General features: G+C 47.3%; 1 long non-coding RNA gene across 10 annotated transcripts; it reads left to right on the top strand.

Annotated features, from left to right (window-relative positions):
• Positions 1 to 964: 964 nt before the first annotated feature.
• On the top strand, positions 965 to 6,277 carry LOC119307414. Of its 10 annotated transcripts, none has more exons than XR_005149301.1 (7): positions 965 to 1,345; positions 1,511 to 1,651; positions 1,721 to 1,797; positions 2,185 to 2,244; positions 2,615 to 4,163; positions 5,394 to 5,685; positions 5,767 to 6,277. It is a non-coding gene; the product is annotated as an uncharacterized LOC119307414 (long non-coding RNA). The 10 variants fall into 10 exon arrangements; XR_005149306.1 differs by lacking the exon at positions 965 to 1,345 and having other exon boundaries at positions 1,352 to 1,651; positions 2,615 to 2,801; positions 3,413 to 4,163; XR_005149304.1 differs by lacking the exon at positions 965 to 1,345 and having other exon boundaries at positions 1,352 to 1,651; positions 2,615 to 2,801; positions 3,316 to 4,163.
• The last annotated feature ends 5,055 nt before the right edge of the window (positions 6,278 to 11,332 follow it).

Raw genomic sequence — 11,332 nt, 5'->3', positions numbered from 1 at the left:
ATGGCACCGCGAAGATTTTAACCTTGGGCCCATGACCAAAACTCGTCCTTGAAGCACAAGTACCATCAACAATGTGATACGTCTCTGCCGTATCTATAATTTTTTATCATTTCATGCCAATATTATACAAGTTTTACATAGTTTTGGCAACTTTTTTATATGATTTATTGGACTAACCTATTGATCCAGTGCCCAGAGTCAGTTTCTGTTTGTTGCATGTTTTTTGTATCGCAGAAAATCCATATCAAACAAAGTCCAAACGCGATAAAAATTTACGAAGATTTATTTAGGAATTTATGTGATTTTTGGGAGGTGGAATCAACGCAAATGGGGCTCACAGAGCCCACAACCCACCAGGGCCCGCCAGGCACCCCCTGGCGCGCCCAGGTGTCTTGTGCCCTCCTTGAAGGTCAGTTGGGGCCCTTCTTCTAGCGCAAGAAAGATAATTTATGGAAAAAATCATGTAAAAATTTCAGCGCAATCGGAGTTACAGATCTTCGGGAATTTAAGAAACTGTGAAGGGCCAGATCTGGGGAACGCGAAACAGAAGAGAACAGAGAGGAAGATTGAATCTCAGAGGGGCTCCCGCCAGGGCCGGTCCTGGTATTTTGGGGGCCCGGGGCGAAACTAGAGGGCCTCTTTATACTAGAGGGAAGCATGTGCTTCATGTGTATAGAGTATAGACTGTGTGATGACGTCTTGCGGTTAATTCGTGAGTAAATTTTCAAAAATAAGATGGTTCTATTAGAAGGATGGATTAGACAGTGCATGAAGACGAAAATAGGACGTGCATCTCTACTCCTAATGTCTCAGTTGGTAGTCTTCGTTCCACGGTTAATTTTCGTCCCACCACTTTCGTCGGTTTTTTTTCATTGGGTTTTTTTCGTCCCTCCCGCACACTACCGCGTGGTTTTTTGGCGTCACCTCTGGATCCGCCTTTCCCCCTCGATCTCGATCTATTTGGTTGGTCGATCCTGAAGCATGCCACCGCCACCACCGCGTAGCCCTCTGCCTCCCAATATCTTGCTCCTCCGCCAACATCCGTGATCGCCGCCGCCGCCTCCATTGCAGACCTCCAGGTCATCATGGGACCACGCCGCCCCCACCTGCGCGGAATCTGAGGGCATGGCGCTAGGAACCCAAGCTGCAGGGCGGGCAGCGAGGAGCGACGCAATAAGGCCCTGCCAGCCGTGATATACGCCCGGAACGGGGCGGGCGCACGGAGAGGGGCCGCGGTGCGCCCGAGGGTCGCCGAGGCCTCCGCGCCCGTGGCCGCGGTCGAGGGCCACGGTAGGCAGGAGCCCCCATCGCGTCCACTGTCGAGATCCCCATCACGTGCTGCCAGGTGAGGTTGTTTTCCGCTTCCTCTTCGGTAGGATCGGGGGCGCACAACACCCAGGAGCCCCCACAACGCCACCTGCGATGATCCCCGCCGCCAGTGTCAGCCACGGCCATGTGCGACTCCCTCGGCTTCATCATCATCGGGTCGCACTTTCTTTGCCTGATTCAGGTCGCCCGAGGGGCCACAAGGACACGGGAAGTCGACCCCGTGCTCGGTTCCCTCCGCCGCTACAGCCTATCATCTTGGCCTAATTCTGGCGCCCTCCTCGTTTCCGTTTACCCGCTGTCACGCCCTACTCCTACACCCACGGTCAGCCTAGCTCCGCATCCCCCTCAAGTTTGTCATTGTTTAACTCCTCACAATTTCGTGGCTTCCCAGCTGTAGTTCCTCTGTGCTTGGCGCTGCAAACTCCCCGCTCAGCGGTCACGAGATCTCATTGGAAACAATTATACAGGGTGAGATGCAGAACTGTCACCTAATTTGGGAACTGCATTATTAATTAGGTGCGGCTGTAGGTTTAGTCTGTGTTGCCCTCTAATTTCTAGGTGTTCAGTACATAATTTGAATGTACAAATGGCTTAGCATCAACTTCATCCACATTGCTCTGCTCCAATTGTTGCATTCACCTTGCTCAATTAATTTGTCTGGTTGTCTCCATTACCGAAAAAAGTGGACTAAATTTTCTAGCTTTCATATGTATTTGATTCTAATGTAGTGTTTAAGAATGAAATCACTCAAGTTTTGCACTCCAGTACCTTAATATATTCAATGTACCTTTTGCACATGTACCTTCTGGAAGTATGTTGCATCTGAATTTAGTGGCATTTGCATCCATATGACAGATAATATCTATGGAGTGGCTTACTCAACCAAGTATCATGGTTTTTGGTGAAAATATTAAGGTAAGGTTGTCCCTGCTTTCTTCTTGTTTGATGTACTGACTCCTGATGCATGAATGCTGTTTATTCTGATAAATAATGTTTGATTAGTTTGTGTATGCAACTCAGAGCTATGATAGAACTCATGAAATTGGGTTGTTTCTAGAACTTCAAATGATTCTGAACATAAGTAATAACGAAATGGAACTATGTATGCTGGAAACGCAATAAAGTGCAGTTATGCATGTGTTTTGACATGCTTAGAGGTCACAACGTGCCTTGGACGCTGATCACAATCCTCAGCAAGATGACAAAAGTGCATAGGTGCTGGTGTATTTCTAATAGTCATATCTCATAGGTGCTAATAACAACCTGGTGTATTTCGTTTTTTCAGGGCACGAAGAAATAATATTGAAGTGTTGTAGGTTGAAAATATAATTGACGAAAAACATACAGGGAAAAAGGTCTTGCTAGAAATTGTTTATGATGTTGAATTCTCTCCCCTTGTAATTATTAGCTTCTAGCCTTATATTTGATGACTCACCTGATCACTATAATTGATCATTTCAACTACGACACAGGTAATTTTCGACACTCCCGTTTTACCTCTGAACAAGTTTAATAATTACTTCGATATTTAGAATATGCTCCTTATGTCTGTTATCATTTCTTAAAACGACACATATTATAAGACCCAACTATTTGATTGTTGTTTTGTTTAATCAGAATCATTGGGGAAGATTCGATAGCATGCTTCTTATTTCGGTTGACCATTTTCTAAAGTTGTTGAGCGACATTGTGTTCATATATAATGTACCAGATTATTAGTACTAGACGTCTAGACATTCTACCTTCAATATTTTTCGGAACAAAGCTTCATCTTCTTTGGTTCCGTTTCATGACATAAAAGAATTCACCAAACACATTTTTTCTGGAGTTTTTGTCGAGTATTGTATAACTGATGTTGCCCAGCCTATTCTTCTATGTTAATAGCTATCCAGTTATATCTATTCTTTCATTTGCACTTCGTGAAAGATGTGTGGCCTACAATATTGTGAGTGTTACCTCTCCTTCAAGCTAACTTTTTTTTTTCAGAAAGTCTCCTTCAAGATATATAGCCATCAATATTTTACTACACCTTCCGTAGAGAAAGAAAGATAGGGATTGGACTGGTTCTTGTTACTTTTGTCAGAGAGATATGGGAGTATGGGACACACATGGAGAGATGGAACAGCCGGGGGGCTAGGGTGCCGCTTCTTGATCTGCATAAGCTAAATTTGCTGCCGAAGTTACTCTGGTATCTAACTGACATGTAAAGGAGTCATGAACAGTTCAACCCATACAATGAGCATTTATTCCCAATTATTTGAGAAAGACTGTGGAGATTGATATCAAGTACGGAGCATGAAGGTTTCATGGCATGACTAAAGTCAATTACAACAGGTAATATGTTCCCAAAAAAAATTACAACAGGTAATTTGCTTATGGTCGTGCTAATCGAGAAAATTTCATTTTCTTTGTCGAGGAACTTGTTTTTAGCTCTTTTGTAGCAGTAATTGATTCTTCATTATTCTGCATTATAATAAATAATGTTGGGGTTATAAGTTTTTTTCTTTCTTTTCTTAAGAAAAGAACCAGTTCCACTGACTTTGATAGGTTCAGTTATTTAATTTGTCTTGCTTGCTACTTGAAAACCTGTCGACCACTAATAGTGGTTTCCCTCTTCAGATTATAACCCAGGAACACAGGAAATCCCTGGACTTTCCAAAACCAGGCAAAGCACCCCTTGTCGTTGATTATGGTGGTTTTCGCGAGCGGTTTTGCCTACGTGGCAAGTTTGCGGTAAGGAAATTGGATTTTGATTGCCACGCTGGACCCTCCCGATCTTAGCGTCGAACAGAGCCTGGGGGTAGGGGACGTCACGGCGGCTGGTTGACGAGTAGGTTAGTTCTCGTACGTCCCGATTGCTACTGTTTTTTAGGTCTATGGTAAAGCGTTGTGAAGATTGGTGATGGGGTTTGGGGCGGTGGACATAGGGCTTTGGGGCGGCATTGATCTTTGATTGTTGTAGCACTTCGATTTGGGTAGTTACTGTTGATTTGGGGCGGCGGATAGCGGGGTTTCGGGCAAATGAAAATCCTTAATCAATCTGACATGATCTGTGGGAGGTTATTTTTAGACCATGCAGTAGAGGAACTGCATGTCAATTAATTAAGATAGACAAACAAGTCTGAAAAAACGCTGCCAAGAATGGCCAAGCACCCAATGCATGATAGGACTTACGAAATTAAAACTGTACAATATTGTACCAAAAGAACTTAAAAACTGTACAAGGCTTTATGGCATTACCATGGGGCTTATATGTTAGTTAAATTACTATTGCTGGTGAAAGGCAACAGGGAACATAAGCTATCAAGCACGTTGTATGTTGTATGAGAGATATACAGGGAATAGGGAACAAAGAGATGTTTGAGGCACTCTGTTTTTTTGGTAGCATGATCGGCGCTTTGCGGGAGGCAGAGCAGGTAAGTCCTGAGCTCCCAATGACTCAAGGTGATTGGCACTTACGTATCATAGTCGATCTTTTTGGAAGATTGGGGATGGGGTGGAGAGGCGTAGAGAGGTTTGGGCTAGGTTATAGTGAGTTGCAGGTTTCAGGTTATTTGCACTACTGGCTGGGTCAAAATCTCCCTGGTTTGCATTTATGTTCAGGAGCATGTACTTTGTATTTGGTCAATAAACATAGTTATTCATGGGGCCGTGGAGTAGGAATGTAGCTAGGATGCTAATACAACTCACACGTACCAGTGTAGTAGTCGTACGTCAAACTTTCTTTTAATAGCATACATGTGTGTTGATCGCTGAAATATAATAACACTGTTTTGTGAGTTTAGAAATTTGAAAAAATTCAGAAGCAAATCATAATTTGTGCGGCCAGAAATATGTGGTTTTTATGCTTGTTTGTAGATTGTTGTCGAGTTCATCATTTTAGGGGTTAGACTATTGAAATGATCTATATCTAGAAGGCCTATATATATATAAATGTGTGTGTGTGTGTGTGTGTGTGTGTGTGTGTGTGTGTGTGTGTGTGATGTTGTGGGTCTGATTGCACATGGATTAAATCTTACATATGTGCAAACTGCAAAGGGCTTACATATGTGTTTATTTTGCAGATATGACACCACCCAATTACCTATCTGTTCAGTTTCATTTCCGAGGTGAATTGCATCATGATGGAAGTGAATGGAAGGTCAGGAATTTCCGCAATTGAGTGTGACAAATGTGACTTCAACAGTTGGAGAAACACCTTGCAGATCATGTTTCCTATTCTGACGAAGTACTAAATGGGACAACTTTGTACTAGAAGTTTCCTTTAAAGGGCATATGTGCTCTTGTTGTTATGAATGATGAAGAATCGAAACAAGAGTAGCTACAAGGAGAAAGGCCAATCAAGCAAGAACAGAAGTGCTCCTTTCTCTCTTCTTTTACTTGCATTTTTTCCTGATATGTGCAAAATGTGCTAACATTTACTGCTTTTCAACACAGCAAGTTCCTGTTCCATCAACACGACAAAGTTCAGCTCCTGGTCCATCAACAAAGCAAGCACCTACAACATCTAAGCCACCAAATAGGAAGAAGATGGCCTCAGCTTGTCAAAATAATACTTCCACTACACCTTTCTATGAGAGAGCAAAGAACAGAAGGAAAGCACATACACAATCATCTCAACCTCCTTCCGTGGCATCTTCTTATCAATTAGCTTCAGGGTCGATATCTCAGCCAATGCCAAACCAGTCAGGATTCTCATGGTTGTTATATGGCAATAAATGAACTTGTAGGTACTTACAGTGAAACAGAACTGAAGTTGTAGTTCATGGTTGATTGTTTTGCATGCTCTGGTTCATGCTTTATTATTATGTAAAACTACTACGGGTAGCACTTGTTCCCTATTATGTGACACATGCACTGTTCGATGATGTGGGTGTGATATGGGCATGACTGGTTCTTATGTGATTTCCCTGTTGTGTTTATAAAAAAAGTGTTCTTTCAAATTTAAGCTGAAATTGTACAGTTAATTGTGGGCACATCTTATTTCTTAATTATGATAATGCCAGTTTGCAACAATGATGCTGAATGTAAATAAAATGCTGCCAATTTTCAACCATGGCAGTTGCAATAACAGAGCACTTTCAGTTCAGAAAAGCTTTCATTCATGTCAGCTATCAAAGATTGCATTCAGATTACATATATGTGTCCATAGGCAGCAGATTGCAGACTCAGACTTACATCCACTTAAAAAATTGCTTTCTCTCAGTTCTCTCTTCTCAGCTAAACAGAGACAACCGCACCAGCAAGAAAAGCTAACACTTTGTACACATACCAATTCTCAACTAAACTGAATTCTCTCTTCTAGAGCATCAGTACATGCCTACAAAGAGTATAATGTACACAATTTGGGCCCCTGGGATTATTACCTGTGTTGTTTTCCTGCGAGTACTAATGCTCTGAGCATGCTTCAGTTTCGGGCTGTGCCAAATCCTGCTCTTGAGTAGTTCTCGCAGCAGCTCTATCCTCTCCTTCCTCTGGTCCACGAACATCTGTTGCAGCAAAAAAGGGCATGTACTTCAGAAATAGCATAAAGTACAGTACATATGCATATGCACTGTCCCAAATTAATACACATGATGTACATCGAACAAGAACTCAAAGATGAGCTTGTGCTGCTTGTTACACTGAGCCATAACGAGGTGGTCCATGTCCATGGCGCCGCTGTTACACTTGAAGACGAGCTTGCGCCGCTGTTACACTGAGCCACTGTTGGAGGAGGAGAGGAACTAGGGAGGTGGGCCGCCCATGGCGACAAACAGGGGAGGAGAGGAACTAGAGGACAAGGACGGACAAGCTTCAGCTGGTGTCCATGGCGACGAACAGGGGAGGAGGCAGAGAGGAACTAGGGATTGGGGTGAATCTTCAGACCTCCGCCGGCCTCATATTGCTTTGCGCCTTTGCCAAGCTGAGATGGCAAGCATCCGGAGCCACGTAGGCAAAACCGCTCGCAAAAACCACCATAATCAGCGATAGGGGGTGCTTTGCCTTGTTTTGGAGAGTTCAGGGGTTCAATTAACCGGAATTAGAGCTGGGGGGTAGCCCGTTTCTGAAACCCCAGGGGGTGATGTGGACTTCTTTCAGTTTGATGTGAATTCTGCTAGCAATAAAAAAAGCTTGAAAAACAAAATTTTCAAGCTTGGAAAAGACTTCAAGTATCTAATAAACATACAAACCGGGAATCGTTTCCACTCGCTTCTATCCTATACCCTACAATCACCCGTCGAGTCAGCCATTTGTTAGCATCTCATGAGGGAGATGTTTAGAACATCGAATTCATGTGGTGTTGTGTTAAGATGTAGGCGCTCTGGCAATTGTCAATGAAATACATATATATGGGTCTACAGCCGCGCCCCTTTATATATTATGCATGGGTCTACAGCCGCGCTCCTTTGATAAATCGAGTCATTTAACTTAATTTGATTTATTTTCTCCGTGGCTTGTGAATCTTGTGGGTACGCAATTGAAAATTGCAGTCATGCCTTGCTAGGACAAGCACGGTATGAAATCAAACGCAACTACATGGTTACATGTTTCAAATTCAAAGCTTGTGTAAGTGGGGTTACAATGGGGGATTCCGAGCTAGGCACTGTTGACAGAAGGAGAGTGATTTAATGTAAACAAAAGGTTCTGATGTACATCACGATCCTAAAGGCATATAGTGAAAACATTTATTGTTAAATTATTAGAATATGTGTGCCTCGTTGCAGCGCACAAAAAAGTCGTTGCAGACAGACATAAGATTTTTCCTTACAAAACAAAATCATAAGATTTTTCTCTCCCTCTCATACCCTGACGCGACCAATTCAGATGATGTCCACGGTGTGGCGGGTACCCCTTCACACCGGTGTGGTATATTAGAATGTGGACCCGTGTGGGACATTGGCAGCGGTGTCGGTGACAACCCTTCAGGGTCCCATGCATGTCTGGCACGGGTTGCATATAAGTTCATTCAGCCGCGACATGCCAATGAGCACCACCGTTGGCTTGGAGGAAGAAGATCAAGCTGTTCAAGAAAACCCAACCATGGCGAACAAGACACGTAGGGAGAGTGACCACTTAGTCAATGTTGTCTTCGATCGAGGATGATGATCATAACCATTTTGGTGATATCAATTCTTTGGAGTTGATGCTGCCACCTCCTCGCCCCTTAGCCTCGGAGGTTGTTTCTTCCCTACACACACAATATTAACTTCCTTGAGCTACAATTTTAGATTGTCAGTATTTGATCCATGTTAAGGTAAGAAAATTTCTCCCATGTTTCTTGCTATATCATATAAGAAAAATCCATGCATAAGCGACCTTTTGCTTTGTTCCGTAGACCACCTATCGACGACTACAAGTACTGAAGCGAGACGAAGGCGCGCGAACGTCATCACCCCTCTCTCGTCGGAGTCGGGTAAAACTTGTTGTAGTAAACAGTAGGAAAGGCATCGTGTTAAGGCCCCATAGGACCAGTGCACCAGAACAACAACCGCCATTGATGAAGAATAGCATAGATCGAAAGAATCCAACCCGAAGACACATGAACATAGACGGACAATAACCAAATCCGATCGAATCCACCAAAGACAGATCCATTGGAGACACACATCCACATGCCCACCAACGATGCTAGACGCACCACCGGGACAGGGCCTAGGTAGGGGAACTTTATTCCATCTTCAAAGAGCCGCCGCCATCTCACCTTCCCGAGTAGGACACAAACCCTAACAGAACTTGAAGAAACATCTAAAATTGGAGCCCTCCCGCCGACAAGGGCCGGGCTCCACCGCGCCCCCATGGCCCTAAGGCCACCGAAGACGAGACGGATTGACGGTGGCGCGAGCGGGAGGCAGAGGCTAAACTTTTTTAGGGAGCATGCACGTGAGATGTCATATACTTTTATGTTGCTAAAATCATAACTTTTGAAGTTGTAGCTCAGTAGAAGACTCCTTGCAAAAGGTTGATCATTTACTCTCATTCACTTCATAATTTCTATCATAAGACACAAGTTTCGCATTTTAGTTTGACCCCCTACAAAATATTGTAGGGTGAATAAGTGCTTGTATAAGTTCCAAAAAATATGTGGCACAATCACTGAAATTGTGGTGTTATTTCAAAAGTGCATCAATTAAGAATTACACATATTTATACCTCCGACAGGGAAGCATGTATTATATCTTTGCTTAGTAATTTGTTTGTGTGAGTGGCGATTCTCTCTGAGCACTCCCCTCCCCCCTCTCTGAGCGCCGGCGGCCACTCCGGCGCCGGCGGCCACCAAATTCGTCCGGAGCCTCGCCCTATGGCCTTGCGGGTCTCTTTGTCGGCTGGGTCCTCCTCATCCTCCGAGGCGACGTCGTCCCCTCCAAGGCCGGCCCCCAGATCCGCCATGGCCGTCCCCGAGGTGCTCGGCACAACGCTCGGCCCCATCATCCAGGGAGGGGCTGCTGGTGGAGGGGCTGCGGGCGGTACATCCAGGCCGGCGGAGCGTGCATGGCAGACCAGGGCGGGTCGCCGGCCGCGCAGCCCCGCTTCCCCTCCGCGCCCGGCAACCAGGCGGCGGATCTCGCCGACGCTTCCCACCACGAGGCCGCCGCGGACTCGCATACCCGCGGCTCTGCACGGTTGCTGCTACAACTGTGGAGACGACCGGCATATTTCGAGGGACTGCCCCAACGAGACCTTGTGTGTGCGCTGTGGAGGCTTCGGGCACATTGCCCGGAACTGCGTGGAGCGGAGGAGTGTGTCTCCGGTGGAGGCCCCGGTTCGCCCGCGGCTGGAGCCGGCCATGCGCCAGGGGTCCCCTCCTGCTGGGGCTCTTGGTCGGCAGGTGGAGCCTGCGCCGTCCCTAGGGCCGTTGGTGCCCCTGCCACCCCCGCCGGGGCCGCCACCTCCGGGTGCGCGCAGGGTGGAGCGGCCGTGGTGCCAGGTGGTCCGGGATGGTGCGGCTGGGTGCGCGGCCGGCCCAGGGTTCTCGGTGCCGTTCGACCCGGTGGACGTGCCACGGCTGGATGTAGCTGTGCAGCAGCCGGTCGTGGAGGACGTGGGCTGCTGCTACATGGAGGAGGCAGAGGATCTCTGGCATATGGAGGAGGAGCTTTCCAAGGCAGTGGTGGTTACGATTACTGGTACAAGGCCGGCGATCGATTTGGCAACGGTGGCGGCGGCCTTGCACGCTGAGTTTCGCCTCGGGCCGGTGGACATGTCGATCCGGGCGTTCTTCCCCGAGGACTTCTTGGTGCTTTGCAAGGACAAGGGCACACGTGACAGGATGGTGCGGCAGGGTTGTTTGTCACCAGCGACGGCGACTGGTTTCTCTCTGTCGCTGCGCCCTTGGCTGCGGCAGGCGCAGGCGACCGGGGCGGCGTTGTCGTTTCTAGTGCCGGTGGCTCTGGTGGGGGTGCCGACGCACACGTGGACGAGGAGAACGGCAAATGCGGTGCTCCAGGGCCTGGGGCTCGTCGTGGGCGTGGTGGACAACACGGCGAAGAGGTATGACATGTCGAGCTACAAAGTGTGGCTGCGGACGGACTGGCCGGAGTGCATCCCGGTGCAGAGGCGGCTGTTCGTGGAGGAACCTCGTCGGCGGCGGGGCTGGTCCTTCCCGCGGGCGGCGAGGACGGCGGCATTGTGGTACAACATCCGGATTGTCAAGTTGGCCGAGCCGGTGGTGGACGAAGATGCTGACCCGGAGCTGTCGCCACCGCCTAGCCCGCCGGCGTCGCCGTTTGATGGTGATGGGAGACCGGATGGTAGGGATGAGGAGCGGCAAGGTGGAGTTGAGCCACGCCGTCGAGGGCTGGCAGATGGTGAGCGGAGGGATGATGGTGGAGCGATGGGCTCGCCGCTGGCGACTGGATGCTCGTCGGCGGGATCAGTTTCGGCGGTGGAGCATAGTGCAGTTCAAAATAAAGGTGAGGTGGGGCCGGAATGTGGACAGGATGACACAGTGGACGAGGTGGGGTCGGCGACAGAGCTGGACCGAGACTTGACCGTGAAGTCTTTGGCGCCAACGGCTCGGGGA

Source organism: Triticum dicoccoides, chromosome 5B (assembly GCF_002162155.2).
Source record: "Triticum dicoccoides isolate Atlit2015 ecotype Zavitan chromosome 5B, WEW_v2.0, whole genome shotgun sequence".
Taxonomy (NCBI): domain Eukaryota; kingdom Viridiplantae; phylum Streptophyta; class Magnoliopsida; order Poales; family Poaceae; genus Triticum; species Triticum dicoccoides.
This window is presented reverse-complemented; position numbering and strand designations above follow the sequence as displayed.